Source organism: Globicephala melas, chromosome 11 (genome assembly GCF_963455315.2).
Source record: "Globicephala melas chromosome 11, mGloMel1.2, whole genome shotgun sequence".
Lineage (NCBI taxonomy): Eukaryota > Metazoa > Chordata > Mammalia > Artiodactyla > Delphinidae > Globicephala > Globicephala melas.
The window spans coordinates 36,825,815-36,850,416 of NC_083324.2; the positions used below are offsets into that span (position 1 = coordinate 36,825,815).

At 42.6% G+C, this 24,602-nt stretch overlaps 1 non-coding gene across 1 annotated transcript; it reads left to right on the plus strand.

Moving 5' to 3' along the window:
• The first annotated feature begins 1,961 nt into the window (after positions 1-1,961).
• Positions 1,962-2,065, plus strand: LOC115859180 (small nucleolar RNA U13). The gene has a single exon (XR_004041959.1). It is a non-coding gene; the product is annotated as a small nucleolar RNA U13 (small nucleolar RNA).
• The last annotated feature ends 22,537 nt before the right edge of the window (positions 2,066-24,602 follow it).

Below are 24,602 nucleotides of genomic sequence, written 5' to 3' on the forward strand. Positions count from 1 at the left end.
TTCCTGGCATCATCTTAATGCCCATGCCAGGGCAACTCACACTAGGCCCTTGCTCCTAATGCAAACCTGACCGATCCTGTGCCCAAAAGAAACCTCAGGGCCCAGGTCAGTCTCTGACACCTCAGCCAGCCTGATCAGAGCTCCCTCCACAAGTTGGGGTAGGCATTGGGCTTTATTTTTCTGCAGCCCCTGCCCAGCCATCTCCATTCAGGGTAGGACTGGCTGCAGTCAGAGCCAGCTGGGAAGGCCAGGATTCCACAGGTCTGTGATTGGCAGGGCCCTCAGGGCCAGCACAGAGCTTAGCAGGGAGCCAGGAGGACAGGGTACCCCAGCTGAGCAACAGCAGGACAGGCACTGTGCCTCAATGGGGGATGGCCAGCCAAAGCCAGCCCCTGGGGAAGGCCAGCACAGGAGCTGCGATGCTGCAGCTGTGCCTGCTGCCTCCCTCCCCTGGGGCTGAGAGACAAGGCTTCCCTTCCCTGTGCTGGCCACTTCCGAGGAGAACCACGCATGGGGTTGAGGAGGGGAGAGAGCGCCTGGGGATTGAAGTGGGTAAACAAGCAGAGGAGGATTGGGGTGGGCAGGGGTAGATGGCTGTCCCTCTGCCATTGGAGGTCATTAGCTTGGGGACGCAGCCTCTAAATCCTACCACATCCTCAGAAGCAGCTGTGCCAGCCTCCCCTCAAGATTCCCTCTCTTCCCCAACCCTCCCACAAACTACCACACCCTCTGCTGGGCCTGCCTCGAGTGGGTACTGATGGAACTCTACTTTGCTGAGTCTCTCATTATCTCTTGGCATTTATGTCTCAACCATCTCTGAACATGATCTCTCATTCTCTGCTTTGTCATTCATGCCCAAGATCCCTCACTCTCACCCTGTGTCAGATATGATGTTTGTCTGAACCTGCATCCCAGAAGTCTGAGGTCCATGGCCCTCCCCAGAATTTTGCGATGGGTGGCCTTGCAAGGGATGGGAAGACCAACTGGGGAGGTGTACAGAAGTCAGAGGTCTTCATGGGCCTTGCAACTGGGTAAGGTTTTCCCTCACCACAGGGCCCATTGTGTGTGTGTGTGTGTGTTTGGGATTCAGGGCAGGGTGTCCCTAGAAGTGCTGTGACAGATGTGAGGATTCAGGGTTCAGTTCAATATCCATCACCTCCAGTAGCTGAAGGTGACAATGATGCAGCTAGGTTCCTCACTCTTCCAAGGGATCCCTTTTAGGAACTTTGGACACAGCTCTCTCCTCCCATACTGGCAACAGTGAGTGGCAGGAAACTGGTTAGGTCTGCAAACTGAACATGACAGGAATTCTGTGTGACTAGCCCATTAGGCGCCCACCCCTGCAGTGAGAGGTGTTTAAAACCTGTGCTGGCAAGAATTTAACTCTCTGATTCACAACCTACATTGGGCATTGGAATACCCTAAAACACACACAAAAAAATACTGATGCCTGGGCCCACCCAGAGATTCTGCTTTAATTGGCTGGGAAGTGGCCTAGGCACTGAAGTTCAATGTGCAGCCACAATTTGAAAACCGCTGAGTTAAGTCCTTCCCAGCCTGGGTCATATGCCCGCCAGTCAGCCTGTGTGGTCCCACCTGGGGACAGTCGTGCAGAATTCCAAGCTGAACACTCAGTGGGCTCAAGGTAATCAAGGCTTTCTGCTCTCTGATGAGCTAAGAATGCAAAGTAAAATGGGGATCTAGAGGCAGAGCTGCTTTGGGTCAAAAACCTTTGGAAGCAGGAAGATGCAGCCCCTCCTGAGAGCTGGGGCCTGAGATGGGGAGAGGCTGTTGGGGGAAAGTAGGCTGGGCCTCTTGTCCCAGGTAGAGGGGATCCCAGGAAGATGGCACCACACAGGTGTGAACAATGGAGACTCTGGGGCAGCCCAAGAAAGCCAAGTTTCATCCAAAGTCTTCACCACCACCTGCAAGAGTCCCTTCAAAGATCAGGGGTCTTGAGGATCCTTTTGTAGTTCATAAGTGTGATGATTGGGTGTTCACGTGCTTGTGTGACATGTGCCTCCTTCCAACCTTGTTACGACTGTGGCACATTACCCATCTGACATGAGGAAAAAAAAAAAAAAAAAAAAGATCGGGGTCTTGAGAAGCCAGGGATGGTCTAACCCCATGGATGCTGGGCATCAGAGAGCCCCAGGCAGAGGAATGAAGCATAGAACAGGAGTCAGGAGAGAAGCTCTTTTAGCAGCAAGGTCTGTGGCTAGTTGCCTAGATTTGTGGAGCCATCTTTCTCTCCTTAGCAGGGACGAGGCCACATGTGGGATTTCTTAGAGGTAGACCTCTCAGAACCTCATAGATCCTCTCTTCTGTTCCCCATCATCACTGAGAACTGAGCTGCATAAGGAACTCTTCCTGAGAATACACTGAAACACTGAAGTGGGGATGGGAGGAGCATGCTTGCAGCTTTGAGTCAGGAGTGAGCCTAAGAGAACTCTGGGGGACTTGGTATCCCCATTCATGCTCCTCCCCCAGGTGACATCATGGCCCCAAGAGATATGTGACCCAGGCCTGTTCAACAAAGAAATAAACTGACCCTCAGATGGGCCTAGCCTCCTGGGTCCCTAAGAAGGTAGTTCAGTAAGTGAAGGCTCATCTCCTACAGGTCCCCTTCAGACCTGGAAAAGGTCCCCAGGTTACATCTAGTCTCTTTGCCACAAGACGCCCATCCCATGCTCTCTAGCCCCTTACCTCATGCATCACCAACCTCAGATCTGATCCCACTGCTCCAAGGTCTCCATCCTGCCTTGTCTTCTTTCTCTTTCCCACATGTCAAACCCTAAATGAGATGCCCATAGCCACTGCCATGCATGTCTGGCAGCTTGAGTGGGCTGACCAACATCCCGCTGGATCACTCACACACATTCACACACATTATCGAAGGACACTGGTTCTGACCACTACCCCACCTACTCCCATTTTGCCGGGTGGATGTTGCTGGTGTAAAGAGGTCTTTGTTCAGCTTTGTTTCTAAAAATCAAATTTGTTCAGGTGCATGATAAATTAGTAGTCTGGAAATAAGTGCTTATTATGTAGAAGGGCTGGACTGAGTTGAGAAGAAAATTTGTTTTCTGGGCACTCCCAAACTGGGCTTTCATATCTTCAGAACAAAGAACTTAGGATAGAGTGTGACCTTAAAGAGGGTGACCACAGATTCTGACAGCAAAAGGGGGTAGGGCACAGGGCAGGCAGAGAAAGTTCCAGACACACAGGAAGAGACAAAAGCCCATTCACTGCCCCGAGACAGAGGAGTGTGAGGGGGCTTAGGTACTGCTGCAGCCTGTTGCCAGATCCTGCCCTTAGCCCCTCCCCTCAGGTCACTCCAGTAGGCACAGGGGAATCTGGGGGAGGCTGCATGGTTCAGAGGCAAAAAGTAGTAAAAGCCAAGGAAGGGGGAGTTCCTTGGTGGCCTAGTGTTTCGGATTCTGGGCTTTCACTGCCATGGCCCGGGTTCAATCCCTGGTCAGGGAACTGAGATCCTGCAAACCATGTGGCATGGCCAAAAAACAAAACAAACAAAAAAGCCAAGGAAGGTACCAAAGTAATGGGTCTAAGGGCTGCCCTCATTGAGCCCGGTATACTCCCTATGGGGCTAGGAAGTAGCCAAGAGTCCCTAGACCCCCAAGATGGGACAAGTAAGACATGCCAAAAGGACTGGTGGTCCCAAAGAGGCCTAGGACAGAGACAAGAAGCCACAGACTGTGGTGATCTCACCACCTGAGGCCAAGGCAGGGACCATGGGCATCATAGAAGGTGGATTTAGGTCTGTGGGGGGGGACACAGTAGGATTATCTATTGGGGGCGGGCTAAAGACAACATGGTTTCCAGGAGAGCAGGCAGGACCACCCACAAGACCCAACCCAGGAGGGGAAAGTGGGAGGTATCAATGAAAGATGTTTGGCTATGAGTTGATAATTGTTGAAGCTGGAATGTTGTCTACTCTGTCTCATTTTGGATGTGTTTGAACATTTCCACAATAAAAACATAAAAAAAACTTTAGTATAAATAATAGAAGAATGAAAATTACTTAACTTCCGTAACAGTTGGGAATTGTACTGGGCTCTTAGGAACAGAAACCTGAAAACCAGCGGCTTAAACAAAAGTTTGTTTTCTTCTCCCATAAATAAAGCCCAGTAGTGGCAAGGCCAAGGTACAGCAGTTGCATAATATCAGGAGGTCCCATCTTCTCTGTTTCCACCCTGCACTCCTAGGATGGGACTAGTCCTCTTACTCTAGGATAACTCCTAGAGTTCCAGCCATCATGTCTGCATTTCAGGAGAGTAGATGAAGAGCAAAAAGAGAAACACTTCTGCCAGCTGACTTCATTTCTTTTAAAGACCTTTCCCAGAAGGCTCACTCACCCAGCCCCCTCCACTTATATTTCATTGGCTAGAACTGTTACCAGACCTTCCCGGCTACAAGGACACGCATTGCTGCCAGGTGTAACCAAAGAGGCTAGATTCTGTTGTGATGCAAACTTCCAAATCTCAATGGCTTAACGGAAATGTATTTCTCACTCACACAAATCTGCGGGGCTCCAGGCAATTCTCCATGCGGTGTCCCTCCGGGTGCTTGCTCAGTCTTTCAGGCTGCTCCATGCTTACACCACCTCCATGTGGATATGAGCTCCTGTGATTGCACTCCTCGAAGTAGGGGAAGGAAGGACTGGAGAGAAGAGCACCAGCGTTGTAGGTTTCCACTTGGAAGTGTCTTATTTCATTTCTGCTCACTTTTTATTGGCTCAACAGCCATGCAGCTGTGTCTAACTTCAAGGAGAAGGAAAATACAATCTTCCAACATGCCTGAAAGGAGAGGGAACAAGAATGTTGGTGAACGAGTCAATATGCCCCATGTCAGGGTGCCGTTTACAAGATAGAAGAGAGAGTAGGTATGGAGGGTGGGGGGCAGGCAACCAGCAGCCTCAGCCACAACTCCTAAAACGTTAGAGAAAAAATATGAAGAAGAAATCTCCATCAATTCAATGGAAGTATGAAACGGAAAAAAATAAGAAAGCAGGATAGAAAACCCAAAGATGGGAATAAGTCTGTATTAAATGCAAATGGGTACAATTCATCTATTAACAGAATCTCATATTAGGTTTTTAAAAATATCCAACCATATGATGTTTTATAATGGACACACCTAAAATAAAAGAAAGCTGGAGAATGAAACTAAAACAACAGAAAAACATAAAGCAGAAGAGAACATTTAGCTGTTTAAAAACACATTTACTCTCCTCTCTCCTAAGATCTAAGGAAAATGAAAAGAAAGCAATTAACTTCACCAAAAAAGCTCACAATTGGGAACAGAGTGAAACAAGGGCCGTCAAGGATAAAGAGGACCACAATTCTGGAAAAGGGAAAGTAAGAGGAGATGGGTACCAGATGAAGCAGGAAGGAGGAAGCTGAAGAACAAATGCTCAGAGGGGCAAAAGGATGAGGAACCAGACTCAAACACAGGCACCTGACTCCAGGACCCAGGCTCTTAACCATTCTCCCAACTGCCTCCTCCAGGAGATTTGTGGCTCTGGCTGTAAAAAAAAGTCCTGATAGGGAACTCCGTGGTGGCCCAGTGGTTAGGACTCCATGCTTCCACTGCAGGGGGCACAGGTTCAGATCGGAGAACTAAGATCCTGCAAGCCGCGCGGTGAGGCCAAAAAAAAAAAAAAGTCCTGATGGAATGAAAGAATATGGAGCTCACACTCCTATATTTAAAAGATAAAATGAGTATTGAGGGCAATGGGCAGTCTTGCCACCATGAAGTTCTGCAAAATATAAAACAACAGATCATTCCAAGTAATATAAACTATTCCAAAGTATAGAAAGAGCAGAAAGTTATCCAACTATCTTTATGATGCTGGCATAGCACTGTTATCAAAACCAGACAAGGAGAAATACATCTACACGTGGAACAACTCCTACAGAACACCTACTGAACATTGGCAGAAGACCTCAGACCTCCCAAAAGGCAAGAAACTCCCCACGTACCTGAGTAGGGCAAAAGAAAAAAGAATAAACAGAGACAAAAGGATAGGGACGGGACCTGCACCAGTGGGAGGGAGCTGTGAAGGAGGAAAGGTTTCCACACACTAGGAAGACCCTTTGCGGGCGGAGACTGCAGGTGGCGGAAAGGGAAAGCTTCGGAGCCACGGAGGAGAGCACAGCAACAGGGGTGCAAAGGGCAAAGCGGAGAGATTCCCCCACAAAGGATCAAGGCCGACTTGCACTCACCAGCCCGAGAGGTTTGTCTGCTCACCTGCCGGGGCGGGCGGGGCTGGGAGCTGAGGCTCCAGCTTTGGTCGGAGCGCCGGGAGAGGACTGGGGTTGGCGGCGTGAACACAGCCTGCAGGGGGTTAGTTCGCCACGGCTAGCCGGGAGGGAGTCCGGGTAAAAGTCTGGACCTGCCGAAGAGGCAAGAGACCTTTTCTTCCCTCTGTTTCCTGGTGCGCGAGGAGAGGGGATTAAGAGCGCTGCTTAAAGGAGCTCCAGAGACGGGCACGAGCCGCGGCTAAAAGCGCCAACCCCAGAGACGGGCATGGGACGCTAAGGCTGCTGCTGCCGCCACCAAGAAGCCTGTGTGTGAGCACAGGCTACTATCCACACCCCGCTTCCGGGGAGCCTGTCCAGCCCACCACTGCCAGGGTCCCAGGATCCAGGGACAACGTCCCCAGGAGAATGCACGGCGCGCCTCAGGCTGGTGCAACGTCACGCCGGCCTCTGCCGCTGCAGGATCGCCCCGCACTCCGTGCCCCTCCCCACCGGCCTGAGTGAGCCAGAGCCCCCGAATCAGCGGCTCCTTTAACCCCGTCCTGTCTGAGCGAAGAACAGACGCCCTCCAGCGACCTACACGCAGAGGCGGGGCCCAATCCAAAGCTGAGCCCCTGGGAGCTGTGAGAACAAAGAAGAGAAAGGGAAATCTCTCCTAGCAGCCTCAGAAGCAGCGGATTAAAGCTCCACAACCAACTTGATGTCTGTGAAATACATGAATAGACAACGAATCAGCCCAAATTGAGGAGGTAGACTTTGAGAGCAAGATTTATGCTGTATAACTTTGCTTCCACCATTTGTCCTAGGGTTCTATCCATCCGTTTTTTTCTTTTTTTCCTTAATAATTATTTTTTATTTTAATAACTTTATTATATTTTATCTTACTTTATTTTACTTTATTTTCTTTTTTCCTTCTTCCCTCCTTCCTCCCTCCCTCCTTCCTTTCTTTCTTTCTTTTTCTTTCTTTCTTTCTTTCCTTCCTTCCCTCCTTCTTTCTTTCTCTCTCTCTCTCTCTCTCCCTCTCCCTCTCTCTCTCTCTTTCTTTCTTTCTTCTAATTCTTTCTTTCTACTTTTTCCCCCTTTTATTCTGAGCCATGTGGATGAAAGGCTCTTGGTGCTGCAGCCAGGAGTCAGTGCTGTGCCTCTGAGGTGGGAGAGCCAACTTCAGGACACTGGTCCACAAGAGACCTCCCAGCTCCACATAATATCAAACAGCGAAAATCTCCCAGAGATCTCCATCTCAACACCAGCACCCAGCTTCACTCACCGACCAGCAAGCTACAGTGCTGGACATCCTATGCCAAACGACTAGCAAGACAGGAACACAACTCCACCCATTAGCAGAGAGGCTGCTTAAAATAATAATAAGTCCACAGACACACCAAAACACACCACCAGACGTGGACCTGCCCACCAGAAAGACAAGATCCAGCCTCATCCACCAGAACACAGGCACTAGTCCCCTCCACCACGAAGCCTACACAACACACTAAACCAACCTTAGCCACTGGGGACAGACACAAAAAACAACGGGAACTACGAACCTGCAGCCTGCAAAAAGGAGACCCCAAGTACAGTAAGATAAGCAAAATGAGAAGACAGAAAAACACACAGCAGATGAAGGAGCAACATAAAAACTTACCAGACCTAACAAATGAAGAGGAAATAGGCAGTCTACCTGAAAAAGAATTCAGAATAATGATAGTAAAGATGATCCAAAATCTTGGATATAGAATGGACAAAATGCAAGAAACATTTAACAAGGACCTAGAAGAACTAAAGATGAAACAAACAACGATGAACGACACAATAAATGAAATTAAAAATACTCTAGATGGGATCGATAGCAGAATAACTGAGGCAGAGGAATGGATAAGTGACCTGGAGGATAAAATAGTGGAAATAACTACAGCAGAGCAGAATAAAGAAAAAAGAATGAAAAGAACTGAGGACAGTCTCAGAGACCTCTGGGACAACATCAAACGCACCAACATTCGAATTATAGGGGTTCCAGAAGAAGAGAAAAAGAAAGGGACTAAGAAAATATTTGAAGAGATTATAGTTGAAAACTTCCCTAATAAGGGAAAGGAAATAGTTAATCAAGTCCAGGAAGCAGAGAGAGTCCCATACAGGATAAATCCAAGGAGAAATACGCCAAGACACATATTAATCAAACTGTCAAAAATTAAATACAAAGAAAACATATTAAAAACAGCAAGGGAAAAACAACAAATAACACACAAGGGAATCCCCATAAGGTTAACAGCTGATCTTTCAGCAGAAACTCTGCAAGCCAGAAGGGACTGGCAGGACATATTTAAAGCGATGAAGGAGAAAAACCTGCAGCCAAGATTACTCTACCCAGCAAGGATCTCATTCAGATTTGATGGAGAATTTAAAACCTTTACAGACAAGCAAAAGCTGAGAGAGTTCAGCATCACCAAACCAGCTTTACAACAACTGCTAAAGGAACTTCTCTAGGCAAGAAGCACAAGAGAAGGTAAAGACCTACAATAACGAACCCAAAACAATTAAGAAAATGGGAATAGGAACATACATATCGATAATTACCTTAAATGTAAATGGACTAAATGCTCCCACCAAAAGACACAGACTGGCTGAATGGATACAAAAACAAGACCCATATATTTGCTGTCTACAAGAGACCCACTTCAGACCTAGAGACACATACAGACTGAAAGTAAGGGGATGGAAAAAGATATTTCATTCAAATGGAAACCAAAAGAAAGCTGCAGTAGCAATTCTCATATCAGACAAAATAGACTTTAAAATAAAGACTATTAGAAGGGACAAAGAAGGACACTACATAATGATCAAGGGATCGATCCAAGAAGAAGATATAACCATTGTAAATATTTATGCACTCAACATAGGAGCACCTCAATACATAAGGCAAATACTAACAGCCATAAAAGGGGAAATCGACAGTAACACATTCATAGTAGGGGATTTTAACACCCCACTTTCACCGATGGACAGATCATCCAAAATGAAAATAAATAAGGAAACACAAGCTTTAAATGATACATTAAACAAGATGGACTTAATTGATATTTATAGGACATTCCATCCCAAAACAACAGAATACACATTTTTCTCAAGTGCTCATGGAACATTCTCCAGCATAGATCATATCTTGGGTCACAAGTCAAGCCTTGGTAAATTTAAGAAAATTGAAATTGTTTCAAGTATCTTTTCCAACCACAATGCTATGAGACTAGATATCAATTACAGGAAAAGATCTGTAAAAAATACAAACACATGGAGGCTAAACAATACACTACTTAATAACGAAGTGATCACTGAAGAAATCAAAGAGGAAATCAAAAAATACCTAGAAACAAATGACAATGGAGACACGACGACCCAAAATCTATGGGATACAGCAAAAGCAGTTCTAAGAGGGAAGTTTATAGCAATACAATCCTACCTTAAGAAACAGGAAACATCTCGAATAAACAACCTAACCTTGCACCTAAAGCAATTAGAGAAAGAAGAACAAAAAACCCCCAAAGTTAGCAGAAGTAAAGAAATCATAAAAATCAGATCAGAAATAAATGAGAAAGAAATGAAGGAAACGATAGCAAAGATCAATAAAACTAAAAGCTGGTTCTTTGAGAAGATAAACAAAATTGATAAACTATTAGCCAGACTCATCAAGAAAAAAAGGGAGAAGACTCAAATCAATAGAATTAGAAATGAAAAAGAAGTAACAACTAACACTGCAGAAATACAAAAGATCATGAGAGATTACTACAAGTAACTCTATGCCAATAAAATGGACAACCTGGAAGAAATGGACAAATTCTTAGAAATGCACAACCTGCCAAGGCTGAATCAGGAAGAAATAGAAAATATGAACAGACCAATCACAAGCACTGAAATTGAAACTGTGATTAAAAATCTTCCAACAAAAAAAAGCCCAGGACCAGATGGCTTCACAGGCGAATTCTATCAAACATTTAGAGAAGAGCTAATACCTATCCTTCTCAAACTCTTCCAAAATATAGCAGAGGGAGGAACAGTCCCAAACTCATTCTATGAGGCCACCATCACCTTGATACCAAAACCAGAAAAGGACATCACAAAGAAAGAAAACTGCAGGCCAATATCACTGATGAACATAGATACAAAAATCCTCAACAAAATACTAGCAAACAGAATCCAACAGCACATTAAAAGGATCATACACCATGATCAAGTGGGGTTTATTCCAGGAATGCAAGGATTCTTCAATATACGCAAAACAATCAATGTGATAAACCATTTTAACAAATTGAAGGAGAAAAACCATGTGATCATCTCAATAGATGCAGAGAAAGCTTTCGACAAAATTCAACACCCATTTATGATAAAAACCCTCCAGAAAGTAGGCATAGAGGGAACTTTCCTCAACATAATAAAGGCCATATATGACAAACCCACAGCCAACATCGTCTTCAACGGTGAAAAACTGAAAGCATTTCCACTAAGATCAGGAACAAGACAAGGTTGCCCACTCTCACCACTCTTATTCAACATAGTTTTGGAAGTTTTAGTCACAGCAATCAGAGAAGAAAAGGAAATAAAAGGAATCCAAATCAGAAAAGAAGTAAAGCTGTCATTGTTTGCAGATGACATGATACTATACATAGAGAATCCTAAAGATGCTACCAGAAAACTACCAGAGCTAATCAATGAATTTGGTAAAGTAGCAGGATACAAAATTAATGCACAGAAATCTCTCGCATTCCTATACACTAATGATGAAAAATCTGAAAGTGAAGTCAAGAAAACACTCCCATTTACCATTGCAACAAAAAGTATAAAATATCTAGGAATAAACCTACCTAAGGAGACAAAAGACCTGTATGCAGAAAATTATAAGACACTGATGAAAGAAATTAAAGATGATACAAATAGATGGAGAGATATACCATGTTCTTGGATTGGAAGAATCAACATTGTGAAAATGACTCTACTACCCAAAGCAATCTACAGATTCAATGCAATTCCTATCAAACTACCACTGGTATTTTTCACAGAACTCGAACAAAAAATTTCACAATTTCTATGGAAACACAAAAGACTCCGAATAGACAAAGCAATCTTGAGAACGAAAAACGGAGCTGGAGGAATCAGGCTCCCTGACTTCAGACTATACTACAAAGCTACAGTAATCAAGACAGTATGGTACTGGCACAAAAACAGGTAGATCAATGGAACAGGATAGAAAGCCCAGAGATAAACCCACGCACATATGGTCACCTTATCTTCGATAAAGGAGGCAGGAATGTACAGTGGAGAAAGGACAGCCTCTTCAATAAGTGGTGCTGGGAAAACTGGACAGGTACATGTAAAAGTGTGAGATTAGATCACTCCCTAACACCATACACAAAAATAAGCTCAAAATGGATTAAAGACCTAAATGTAAGGCCAGAAACTATCAAACTCTTAGAGGAAAACATAGGCAGAACATTCTATGACATAAACCACAGCAAGATCCTTTTTGACCCACCTCCTAGAGAAATGGAAATAAAAACAAAAATAAACAAATGGGACCTAATGAAACTTCAAAGCTTTTGCACAGCAAAGGAAACCATAAACAAGACCAAAAGACAACCCTCAGAATGGGAGAAAATATTTGCAAATGAAGCAACTGACAAAGGATTAATCTCCAAAATTTATAAGCAGCTCATGCAGCTCAATAACAAAAAAACAAACAACCCAATCCAAAAATGGGCAGAAGACGTAAATAGACATTTCTCCAAAGCAGATATACAGACTGCCAACAAACACATGAAAGAATGCTTAACTTCATTAATCATTAGAGAAATGCAAGTCAAAACTACAATGAGATATCATCTCACACCAGTCAGAATGGCCATCATCAAACAATCTAGAAACAATAAATGCTGGAGAGGGTGTGGAGAAAAGGGAACCCTCTTGCACTGTTGGTGGGAATATAAATTGATACAGCCACTGTGGAGAACAGTATGGAGGTTCCTTAAAAAACTACAAATAGAACTACCATATGATCCAGGAATCCCACTACTGGGCATATACCCTGAGAAAACCATAATTCAAAAAGAGTCATGTACCAAATGTTCATTGCAGCTCTATTTACAATAGCCTGGAGATGGAAACAACCTAAGTGTCCATCATCGGATGAATGGATAAAGAAGATGTGGCACATATATATAATGGAATATTACTCAGCCATAAAAAGAAACGAAATTGAGCTATTTGTAATGAGGTGGATAGACCTAGAGTCTGTCATACAGAGTGAAGTAAGTCAGAAAGAGAAAGACAAATACCGTATGCTAACACATATATATGGAATTTAAGAAAAAAAATGTCATGAAGAACCTAGGGGTAAGACAGGATTAAAGACACAGACCTACTAGAGAATGGACTTGAGGATATAGGAAGGGGGAAGGGTAAGCTGTGACAAAGCGAGAGAGAGGCATGGACATATATACACTACCAAACGTAAGGTAGATAGCTAGTGGGAAGCAGCTGCATAGCACAGGGAGGTCAGCTCGGTGCTTTGTGACCGCCTGGAGGGGTGGGATAGGGAGGGTGGGAGGGAGGGAGACGCAAGAGGGAAGAGATATGGGAACATATGTATATGTACGACTGATTCACTTTGTTGTAAAGCAGAAACTAACACACCATTGTAAAGCAATTATACTCCAATAAAGATGTTAAAAAAAAAAAAAAAAACAGACAAGTATTCTGAGGATCTAATACTGTACTGAAATTGAAATTTGCTTAGAGAGTAGAACCTAAATGTTCTCACCATATATATAGATATGTTAACTAACTAGATGGGAAGAATCCTTTCATAATATAATTATATATCAAATTATTAAAATGTATAATTTTATTTCTCAATTACATTTTAATAAAGTTTAAAAAACTCCTAAAAAATCCCCAGAGGTAAATTAAGACCACTGTCCATAATGGTGGACTGTTAAAACCCTAAATAGAATATTAGCAAATTACAAACATCAATTTTTGTTTCCTCATTTGTTTGTCTGTGTTTGTGTTTGTATTTTTTTGTCACACCATGTGGATTGTGGGATCTTTGTTCCCCGACCAGGGATTGAACCCTGGCCCTCAGCAGTGAAAGCAGAGTCCTAACCACAGGACCGCCAGGGAATTCCCCAAACATCAATATTTAAATGTATATACATAATGACAAAATAGGCCAGGAAACCGATGATGGTTCAACAGTGAAAAATCCATCATTGTAACTGATTAATTCAAAGGAGAAAAAAACCATATGATTAAAATTAAGCACTCATTCTCATTTTTTAAAAAAATTACTAGTAAAGTGTAAAGAAAAGAAACTATACTAAGGATCCAAACAATAAAAAATATATATGGGGCTTCCCTGGTGGCACAGTGGTTGGTAGTCTGCCTGCCAATGCGGAGGACAGGAGTTCAAGCCCTGGTCCGGGAAGATCCCACATGCCGCAGAGCAACTGGGCCCGTGAGCCACAACTACCTAGCCTGCGCGTCTGGAGCCTGTGCTCCGCAGCAGAAGAGGCCGCGGCAGTGAGAGGCCCGTGCACCGCGATGAAGAGTGGCCCCCGCTCGCCGCAACTGGAGAAAGCCCTTGCACAGAAACAAAGACCCAACACAGCCAAATATAATAAATAAACTTATTTAAAAAAAAAAAAATATATATATATATGGATCTCACATAACTCAACAGCATAAAAACCAAGCAACCTGATTTAAAAATGGACCAAGGGCTTAATAGATATTTTTTCAAAGAAAACATACAAATGGCCATCAGGTACATGAAAAGGCGTTCAACATCACTAGTCATCAGGGAAATGCAAATCAAAACCACAGTGTGATACCACCTCAAACCTATTAAAATGCTTATTATCAAAAAGACAATGGGCTTCCCTGGTGGCGCAGTGGTTGAGAGTCCACCTGCCAATGCACAGGACACGGGTTCGTGCCCCGGTCTGGGAAGATCCCACATGCCGCGGAGCGGCTGGGCCCGTGAGCCATGGCCGCTGAGCCTGCGTGTCCGGAGCCTGTGCTCCGCAACGGGAGAGGCCACAACAGTGAGAGGCCCGCATACCGCAAAAAAAAAAAAAAAAAAAGGACAAGAAATAACAAGTGGTGGTGAGGATGTGGAAAAAAGGGAACCCTTGTGCACTGTTAGTGGGAATGTAAATTGTTAAAGCCACAATGGAAAACAGTATGGAGTTTCCTCAAAAAATTAAAAAGAGAACTACTGTATGATCCAGCAGTCCCACTTTTGGATATATTTGGGAAGGAAATAAAATCTTCATCTCAAAGAGATATCTGCACCCCCATATTCATTGCAGCATTATTCACAACAGCCAAGACATGGAAACCACTGAAGTGTCCATTGACAGATGAATGAATAAAAACAATATTGTTTTGGCTATTTTGGGCCTTTCAACTCTACATACAAACTTAAAATCAGTTTGTGGATATCCACAAAACAACTTTCTGGGATTTTGTTTGGAATTGTGTTGAATCTGTAGATCAAGCTGGGAAGAGCTAACATCTTGCAATATCATGTCTTTCTATTCATACACATATTCTCTCCATTTATTTAGTTATTATAGTTTATATCTTCATCAGGGACTTATAGTTTTCCTCATATAGATCTTGTACATATTTGGTTAGAGTTATATCAAGTATTTCACTTTGGGGGATGCTGTGTAAATGGTAATGTTTTGTTTGTTTGTTTTTGCGGTACGCGGGCCTCTCACTGTTGTGGCCTCTCCCATTGTGGAGCACAGACTCTGGACACGCAGGCTCAGCGGCCATGGCTCACGGGCCTAGCCGCTCTGCAGCATGTGGGATCTTCCTGGACTGGGGCATGAACCCGTGTCCCCTGCATCAGCCGGCAGACTCTCAACCACTGCACCACCAGGGAAGCCCGGTAATGTTCTTTTAATGTCAAATCCCCCTTTTTTATTGCTTTCACGTAGGAAAACAATTGACCTTTGTATATTAACTTTGTATTCATCAACCTTCCTATAATCACTTAGTTCCAGGAGCTGTTGTATTCATTCTTTCAGATTTTCTACATAGATGATCATGTCATCTGAGAAGAAAAACGGTTTTATTTCTTCCTTCCCAGTGTGTATACCTTTTCCTTCCTTTTCTTGTCCTATTGCTTTAGCTAATGGTGTTGAAAAGCAGTGATCTTGGTCTTGATCTTAGCAGAAAAGCTTTGAGTTTGATTAAGTATGATGTTAGCTGTGGTTTTTTTTGTAGCTGTTCTTTATCTAGTTGAAGAAGTTCCCCTCTATTTCTATTTTGCTGAGAGTTTTTCATCATGGATGTTGGGTTTTGTCAAAGTATTTTTCTACATCTTGATATGATCATGTGATTTTTTTCCTTAGCCTGTTGAAGTTATGAATTACATTAACTGATTTTAAAATTTGAACCAGCCTTACATAGCTGAAATACATTCCACTTAATTGTGGTACAATTCTTTTTATACACTGTGAGACTTTTTAAAATTAATTAATTTATTAATTTATTTATTTTTGGCTGTGTTGGGTCTTCGTTGCTGCGCATGGGCCTTCTCTAGTTGTGGTGAGCGGGGGCTACTCTTCGTTGCAGAGCACAGGCTTCTCTTGTTGTGGAGCACAGGCTCTAGGCACGCGGGCTTCAGTAGCTGTGGCATGCAGGCTCAGTAGTTGTGCCTTGCAGGCTCTAGAGAACAGGCTTGGTAGTTGTGGTGCATGGGCTTAGATGCTCCACGGCATGTGGGATCTTCCCAGACCAGGGCTTGAACCCATGTCCCCTGCATTGGCAGGTGGATTCTTAATCACTGAACCACCAGGGAAGCCCCTACACTGTGAGATTTGATTTTGTTAATATTTTGTTGAGAATTTTTACATCTACATTTGGGAGAAACGTTGGTCTATAGTTTTCATTTCTTATAATGTCTTTGGCTTTGGTATTAGGGTAATGCTGGTCTCATAGAATGAGTTAGGAAGTATTCCATCTGTTTCTATCTGAAGAAATTATAGAATATTGATATAATTTCTTTTTTAAATGTTTGGTAGAACTCACCAGTGAACCCATTTGAGCCTAGTACTTTATATTTTAGAAAGTTATTAATTATTGACTCAATTTAAATAATAGATATGGACCTACCAGATTATCTATTTCTTCCTCTGTGTGTTTTGGCAGATTGCGTCTTTTAAGGAATTGTTTTGTTTCATCTGGGTTCAAATCTGGGTGCACAGAGTTGTCCAAAGTATTCCTTTATTGTGTTTTTAATGACCATAGTATGTGTAATGATGACATTAATGTGGTATCTGACATTAGTTTGGGGCAATTATCAGACATTATTCCTTCAAATATGGCTTCTGTTCCTTCTCCTTCTGGCATTCCCATTATGCGTATCTTACACTTTTTGTAGTTGTCCCACCATTTTTGAATTTTCTGGGTTTTTTTTCTTTTCAGACTTTTTCTCTTTGCTTTTTAGTTTGGAAAGTCTATTATCATATCCTAAGTTCAGAAACTCTTTCCTCAGCCATGTCCATTCTACTGATGAATCCATCAAAGGCATTCTTCATTTCTGTTACCATTTTTTTTATGTGTAGAATTTCTTTCTTTCTTTTTTTACTTATTAGATTACTGCTTTATTATAAAAGGATATAATTCAGGAACTGTCAGATGGAAGAGATGCACAGGGTAAGGTAGGGGGATGGAGGGTGGAGCTTTCTCTTCAGGTACCACTCTCTCAGAATCTTCATGTGTTCACCAGCCCAGAAGCCTAGAATTTCTTTTTTTAATTTTTTCTTAGAATTTCCATCTTTCTGTTTACATTATCCTATTAAAACCTATTAACCTAATGTACATCATTTTTAAACCCAGTTTGGCCAGATCCATAACTGTTTTTAATAGATATATTTTGGTCAATAGACCCTGCAGATATAAATATCCCACAGCATCTACATTCTATGCTATATTTCTCATGTCAATCAGAGTCCATAAAACCTGATCCATTACGAGATGGCATGGCATGAAAAACATCTGCCCAACAAGGAAGATCTGAATCAGTCAGAGTCTCATGAGCTAGAATTTGACAGTAAACAGGGAGCGAATCATTGAACATGTGCTGAGGCTTCACATGTCTTACAGTCCATCAGATAGAGAACAGAACATGAACATTTGGAGAAAACAAAAGCTATGAAATAGAGAAGGCCCATAGAGAGAAGATGAGGACACTAGTTAGTTGACAGGAGGAGAAGGTAACAGAAGCAGAGAAAACCACAGGAGCCCAAGAGGTCAGGTCCATAAAGTCCTGAGTTCTGGAGAAGCATCCCAACCAGTTCAGGTTTCTGGGATGCCAGTCTTTCTACAATTCCATTACTTTGATCCCCAGGACTTATCTACCCTCTCCTTGATCCCTGGAATGGTCTCTCATCATGCATGTTACCTTTTGTGACACTCCTTGAAGCTAATGGAAACAGTAAAAACCTCCTATGACTACTTCATCACTGCCATGATGTAACACCACTTTTATGCTGAGCACATAAAAGTCCAGGAGAACATCGTAAGCAAGGAAGTCCTTGCAGGACTTGTCCCTCCACCTGAACTAGCTGAGTTACATATAATCTTGGTATGGTTTCACTTCCTCTGGAAGGCAATGGAAGCACCATCCATAAGGTGATTAAACAAGCAAGTAGAAGTCTTAGGTCCTGTTACTATATCAAGGGGACTAATAACCCAAAGTCTTGGGATATATGCTATATGAACACTATAAGTTTGACATGTCCCCTAGGTTGCTATCTTTTTATTCCCAGTTGTGCAGAAGAGTTAACATAGCAGGCCTGAGAATCTTATCCTTAGGAAGGCATGCTTGAAAAGTCAGCCATTCACTGGTGTCAAGGAATTCAGATTTTGACAGTATTCCTACAATTCCCTACCTGATATGGTCATTTACTTCATCTAAACTGTTTGTACAGGCAATGTAGTTTATGCTGAATACCTGCTTTTCTTATGGGGCTATGGAATTTTGGTATATGCTATCCAGAGGGTGCCTATGTGTCTGAACCCCAATAAAACCCTAGGCTCCTAGATTCAAGTTATCCTCCCTGGCATACGTGTTGACTCTTCCTGTGCACTTCCTGTGTTGACTCTAATAGGAGAGCACTCTTAGAAGCTTACATCTGGTTTCCTCTAGACTTCACCTACTTTGTCTTTTTCCTTTGCTGATTTTGCCTATATCATTTTACTGGAATAAATCTTAGCCACAGTTACATCTGTATGTGGAATCGTATGAATCCTAGGGAATCACTAAACCTGGGGATGCTCCTGAGGACCCCCAACATAGCAGTGTACAAAATCCAGAAAACAAAAGTCATTAATTTATTGTACAAATACAAGGACACAGACTTAGAGGGTGCTGGTAGCCACAGAAGGAGGAAGGAACAGATGCAAGTTGTGAAACCCAGAGCAAGAAAAGACAGAAAAGGCCTGAACCTAATAAGGCCTGAGAGAGGATATGTGGCACCAATATCCCTGCTCTTCTAAGTAGCTGGTAACAGGGAAGGATTATAGATGGGCTACAAAAGAAGAGAATCCTGGTGTGGATGGGACTCAGAGGCCCTATATTTCCATCCTGGGCTCTGCTCTATCTCTGATGGATGTGGAGTGGACAGCTGTCATAACCTGCTCCATGGCACTTGTTATAGAAGACACAGCTGTGTGGTAGGTATAAAACCCCCTATGTCGGGCTTCCCTGGTGGCGCAGTGGTTGAGAGTCCGCCTGCCGATGCAGGGGACACGGGTTCGTGTCCCGGTCCGGGAAGATCCCACATGCCGCGGAGCGGCTGGGCCCGTGAGCCATGGCCGCTGAGCCTGCGCGTCCGGAGCCTGTGCTCCGCAACGGGAGAGGCCACAACAGTGAGAGGCCCATGTAACACACACACACAAAAAACCCCTATGTCACAGTAATGATTATGATCTTGTAACTCACCTCTCCCTTCCTACCAGTGCCAGGACTCTCAGCAACCACATGAGTGTTGGCTGTCATCCAGAGCCATGGCCAGATCCACTCTGGTGGTTTCCACAAGACTTGGGATATCATGTGCCTTCATAAGTCCTGAGATAGGATAGGAAGCCACAAGGAATAAAACGCCACATCTTCTACTCATCCACGTAATAAGAACAGAAAAGTGGCCAATGTATTAGAATTGAAGACATCAAAGATACAATCTTATGGCAGCAGGAGTAGGTAAGTGTATTTATTAAAACAGAAGCAAAAGATACATGGGAGCTCCACAGGAATAAATAGAATCTTAACTATTTAAATATGAACCCTTGGTATCCCAGGGCAGAGAATCTGGTCTTTTTGTTGGATCCAGAGTCTTCCATATCCAGAGCCTGACACTGTTCTCTTGCTCCCTCTTATCCTCCCCTTTCCAGACTAGGGGGAGGGTAGTTTCTGGATGAGAGATGGAGAATGAATGGTGGGAAGAAGAATCAGCAACGTGTTAACAAGGAGTGGGAGAGGAGGATAAGACTAGGGATTAGAAGGAGCTGTATATGGAAAACCTGGACTAGAAATACATGGTTAGGGAATAAGAGTAAACGGGTGAGGATCAAGAAGAGAGAAGTTGGAGAAAAGATAAGAAAGGCCCAAAGTCTTCTGGGTGAAGAGGTGGCAGCATATAGGAAGCCACAAGCCTTGGGGTGGGACTGGCAGGGTTAGCCATAAAAGAGCAGGAGGGCCACTACATGGGTGGAATCTAGAGGGAAGGGATGTGACCTGAAATTATGAAGGCTGGCACAAGGAAATTCCTGAAACTCATATGGCATCCTCCAGATCTAACATGTAAAAAATAAAAAGAACAGGAAGCCTAAACTCAAAGAACAAGGTGATATGCCCTTGGAGAGGGGTTACCACTCAGGGGTCCTGGCTCCAAGTCAGTGTCCTGCTAACTTCCCTTAACTTTGAGCAAGGACTGATTGTTAAAAAGAAGAATCCAGGTTGTTCCAGAGAGAGACCCTGGGGCTGAGAAGGGTGGCAAGAAATTCTGTCTCTGCCTAGAAAAAAACACAAAAAGAGCAAGAGCATCCATGAAGGCAACAAGCCCAGTGATGAAGTATACTGATGTGCTGGACATTGCTGCATACGGCTCTCAGGTAAATTCAAGTCAAAACCACGATGAGATAGCACCTCACATCTGTTGGAGTGGCTATTATCAAAAACACAAGATAATAAATTCTGGCAAAGATGTAAGAAAAGGGAACCCCTGTGCACTGCTGGTGGGAATGTAAATTGGTGCAGCCACTATGGAAAACACTATGAAGTTTCCTCAAAGAATTAAAAATAGAATTAACATTTGATCCAGAAATCCTACTCCTGGGTATATAATCTAAAGGAACTGAAGCCAGGGTCTCAAAGAGATATCTGCACTCCCATGTTCACTGCAGCATTATTCACAATAACTGAGATATACACACAACCTAAATATCCATTAACAGATGAATGGATAAAGAAAATTACACATACACGTATGATATCACTTACATGTAGAATCTACAAAGAAATGATACAAATGAACTTATTTACAAAACAGAAACAGACTCACAGACTTAGAGACAGAACTTATGGCTACCAGGGGGGAAGGATGCGGGAAGGGATAGTTACGGAGCTGGGATCGACATGTACACACTGCTATATTAGATAACCAGAGACTTCCCTGGTGGTGCAGTGGTTAAGAATCTGCCTGCCAATGCAGAGGACACGGGTTCGATCCTTGGTCTGGGAAGATCCCACATGCTACACAGCAACTAAGCCCCTGTGCCACAACTACTGAGCCTGCATGCTGCAACTACTGAAGCCCGCACACCTAGAAGCCCGTGCTCTGCAACAAGAGAAGCCACCGCAATGAGAAGTCCGCACACTGCAACGAAGAGTAGCCCCCACTCTGCCGCAACTAGAGAAAGCCCGCATGCAGCAACCAAGACCCAACACAGCCAAAATATAAATAAATAAATAAAAATAAACAGCAAACTGGTTTTTAAAATAAATAAATAAATAAAATAAAATAGATAACCAACAAGGACCTACTGTCCTTGTTGTTCCCTACAGCACAGGGAACTCTGCTCAATGTTATGTGGCAGCCTGGATAGGAGGGGAGTCTAGGGGAGAATGGATACATGTATATGTATGGCTGAGTCCCTTTGCTGTGCACCTGAAACTATCACAGCATTGTCAGTCAGCTATGCTCCAATATAAAATAAAAAAAAAGAAAATGATATATATAAAGAAAATGTACGCGCGCACACACACACACACACACACATATATATACATTGGAGTATTATTCAGTCACGAAAAAGAGTGAAATCCTTCCATTTGCAACAACATGGATGGACCTGGAGGACATTATGCCACATGAAATAAGCAAGACATAGAAGGACAAATACTGCATGATCCCACCTTTATGAGGAATCTAAAACAGTCGAACTCGCAGAGAGTAGAATAATGATTACCAGGGCTGGGAGGAGAGGGAAATGGAGAAGTATCTGAGTAAATTCTGGAGGTCTACTGTAAACATAGAGCCTATGTTAATTAAACAATACTGTATTGTATACTTAAAATTTGCTAAGAAGGTAGATCTTATGTTAAGGGCCCTTACCACAAAAGAAAAAATTATTTAACTTAATAAATAAATAAAGGGATAGAAGGAATCTTTTGGATCTGATGAATACCTTCATGGCCTTGATTCTGGTGATCTTATGGGAGTATACTTATCTCCAAACTCATCAAGTTGTATATGTTAAATATGTACAGCTTTTTGTATGTCAATCATGCCTCAATATAGTGGTTTTTAAAAGAATTATAAGAGAATACTAGGAAAGACTGTACTCTAATGAAATGGATAATATAGATGAAATGGACAAACTCCTAGAAACACACAAATTATGAAACTTGACCCAAGAAGAAACAGGAAATCTGAACAGACCTGTAACAAAGACTGAATGACTAATCAAAAACTTCCCAACCAAAAAAGTTTAGGATCAGATGGCGCTGCTACTGAATTCTAAATGAATATTTAAAGAATTAATATCAATCCTTTTCAAACTCTTCCAGAAAATAGGAGAGAATACTTCTTAGTCATTCTATGAGGCCACCGTCATAGCAAATCCAGAGAGGGACATTACAGGAAAAGAAAACTGCATATCAATATCCCTTATGAATATAGATGCAAAAATCCTCAACAAAATATTAATAATGGAGATCCTACAGCATGTTAAAAGGACTGCACACCATGACCAAGTGGGATTTTCCCCCAGGATTTAAGGTTCAACATACAAAACCATCCAAAGTAATAGAACACATTAATAGAACAAAGGGGGGAAATTCACATGATCCTCTCAATTGATGCAGTGAAAGCTTATGACAAAATCCAACATCCTTTCAGGAGAAAAACACTCAGAAAACAAACACACAAACAAAAATGGAAGATCCTCAACATGACAAAGAGCATTTATGAAAAAAACCCCAGCTAACATCAAACTCAAAGGTGAAAAACTGAGGGTGTTCCCCCACCACCAAGATTAGGAACAAGACAAGAATGCCCACTTCACTGTTTTTCAACACCGTACTGAAATTCTAACCAGCAATTAGGTAAGAAAAAATAAATTAAATGCATCCAAATTGGAAAGGAAAGAGTAAAGTTACCTCTGTTCACAGATGACATGATCCTACAGGTAGAACATCCCAAATAGGGAATTCCCTGGTGGTCGAGTGGTTAGAACTCCGCGCTTCCACTGAAGGGGGCATGGGTTCAATCCCTGGTCAGGGAACTAAGATCTGGCATGTCATGTGGTGTGGCCAAAAAAAAGAACATCCCAAATAATTCTTTTAACTATTAGAGCTAATAAATGAATTCAGCAAAGTTGTAGATACCAAATCAACACACAAAACCAGCTGTGTTATTGTACATCAGCAATGAACAATCTGAAAAGGAAATTAAGAAAACAATTCCACAATTCACAATACTATCAAAAAGAATAATACATCTAGGAATAAATTTACTCAAGGAGGTGAAAGACTTGTACATGGAAACTACAAAACACTGCTGAAAGAAATTATACAAGACCCAAACAAATGGGAAAACATCTTGTGTTCATGGATTTGAGGACTTAATCATTTTTGTTAAGATGGCAATACAGTTGGCCTTCCCTATCCACAGATTCCACATCCATGGATACAGAGGATATATCCATGGATACACTACATATCCACTATACTTTGCCATCTTATATAAGGGACTTGAGCATCTGCGGATTTTGGTATACAAGGGAGGTCCTGGAACCAATCACCCACAGATACCAAGGGACAACTGTACTCCACAAAGTGAGCTACACATCCAATGCAATTCCTATCAAAATTCCAATGATCTTATTTACAGAAATGAAAAAGCAGATCTTCAAATTATTATGGAATTGCAATGAATCTTGAATAGCGAAACAATCTTTAAAAAAATAAGAATAAATTTGGAAGGCTCACATTTTCTGGTTTCAAAATTTACTACAAAACTACAGTAATAAAAATAGTGTGGTACTACCATGCACAAAAATAAACTCAAAATGGCTTAAAGACTTAAACATAAGACATGATACCATAAAACTCCTAGAAGAGAGCATAGGCAAAACATTCTGACATAAATCGTACCAACGTTTTCTTAGGTCAGTCTCCCAAGGCAATAGAAATAAAAACAAAAATAAACAAATGGGACCTAACCAAACTTACGAGTTTTGCACAGCAAAGGAAACCATAAAAAAAAAAAAAGAAAAGACAATCTATGGAATGGGAGAAAATACTTGCAAATGATGTGACAGACAAGGGCTTAATCTCCAAAATATACAAACAGCTCATACAACTCAACAACAAAAATAAACAACCCAATCAAAAAATGGGCAGAAGACCTTAATAGACATTTCTCCAAAGAAGACATACAGATGACCAGTAGGCACATGAAAAGATGCTCAACATCACTAATTATTAGAGAGATGCAAATCAAAACTACAGTGAGGTACCACTTCACACTGGTCAGAATGGCCATCATTAAAAAGTCTACAGGACTTCCCTGGTGGTGCAGTGGTTAAGAATCCACCTGCCAATGCAGGGGACACAGGTTCGAGCCCTGGTCCGGGAAGATCCCACATGCCACAGAGAAATTAAGCCTGTGCGCCACAGCTACTGAGCCCACATGCTACAACGACTGAGCCCACATGATGTAACTACTGAAGCCCCTGAGCCTACAGCCTATGCTTTGC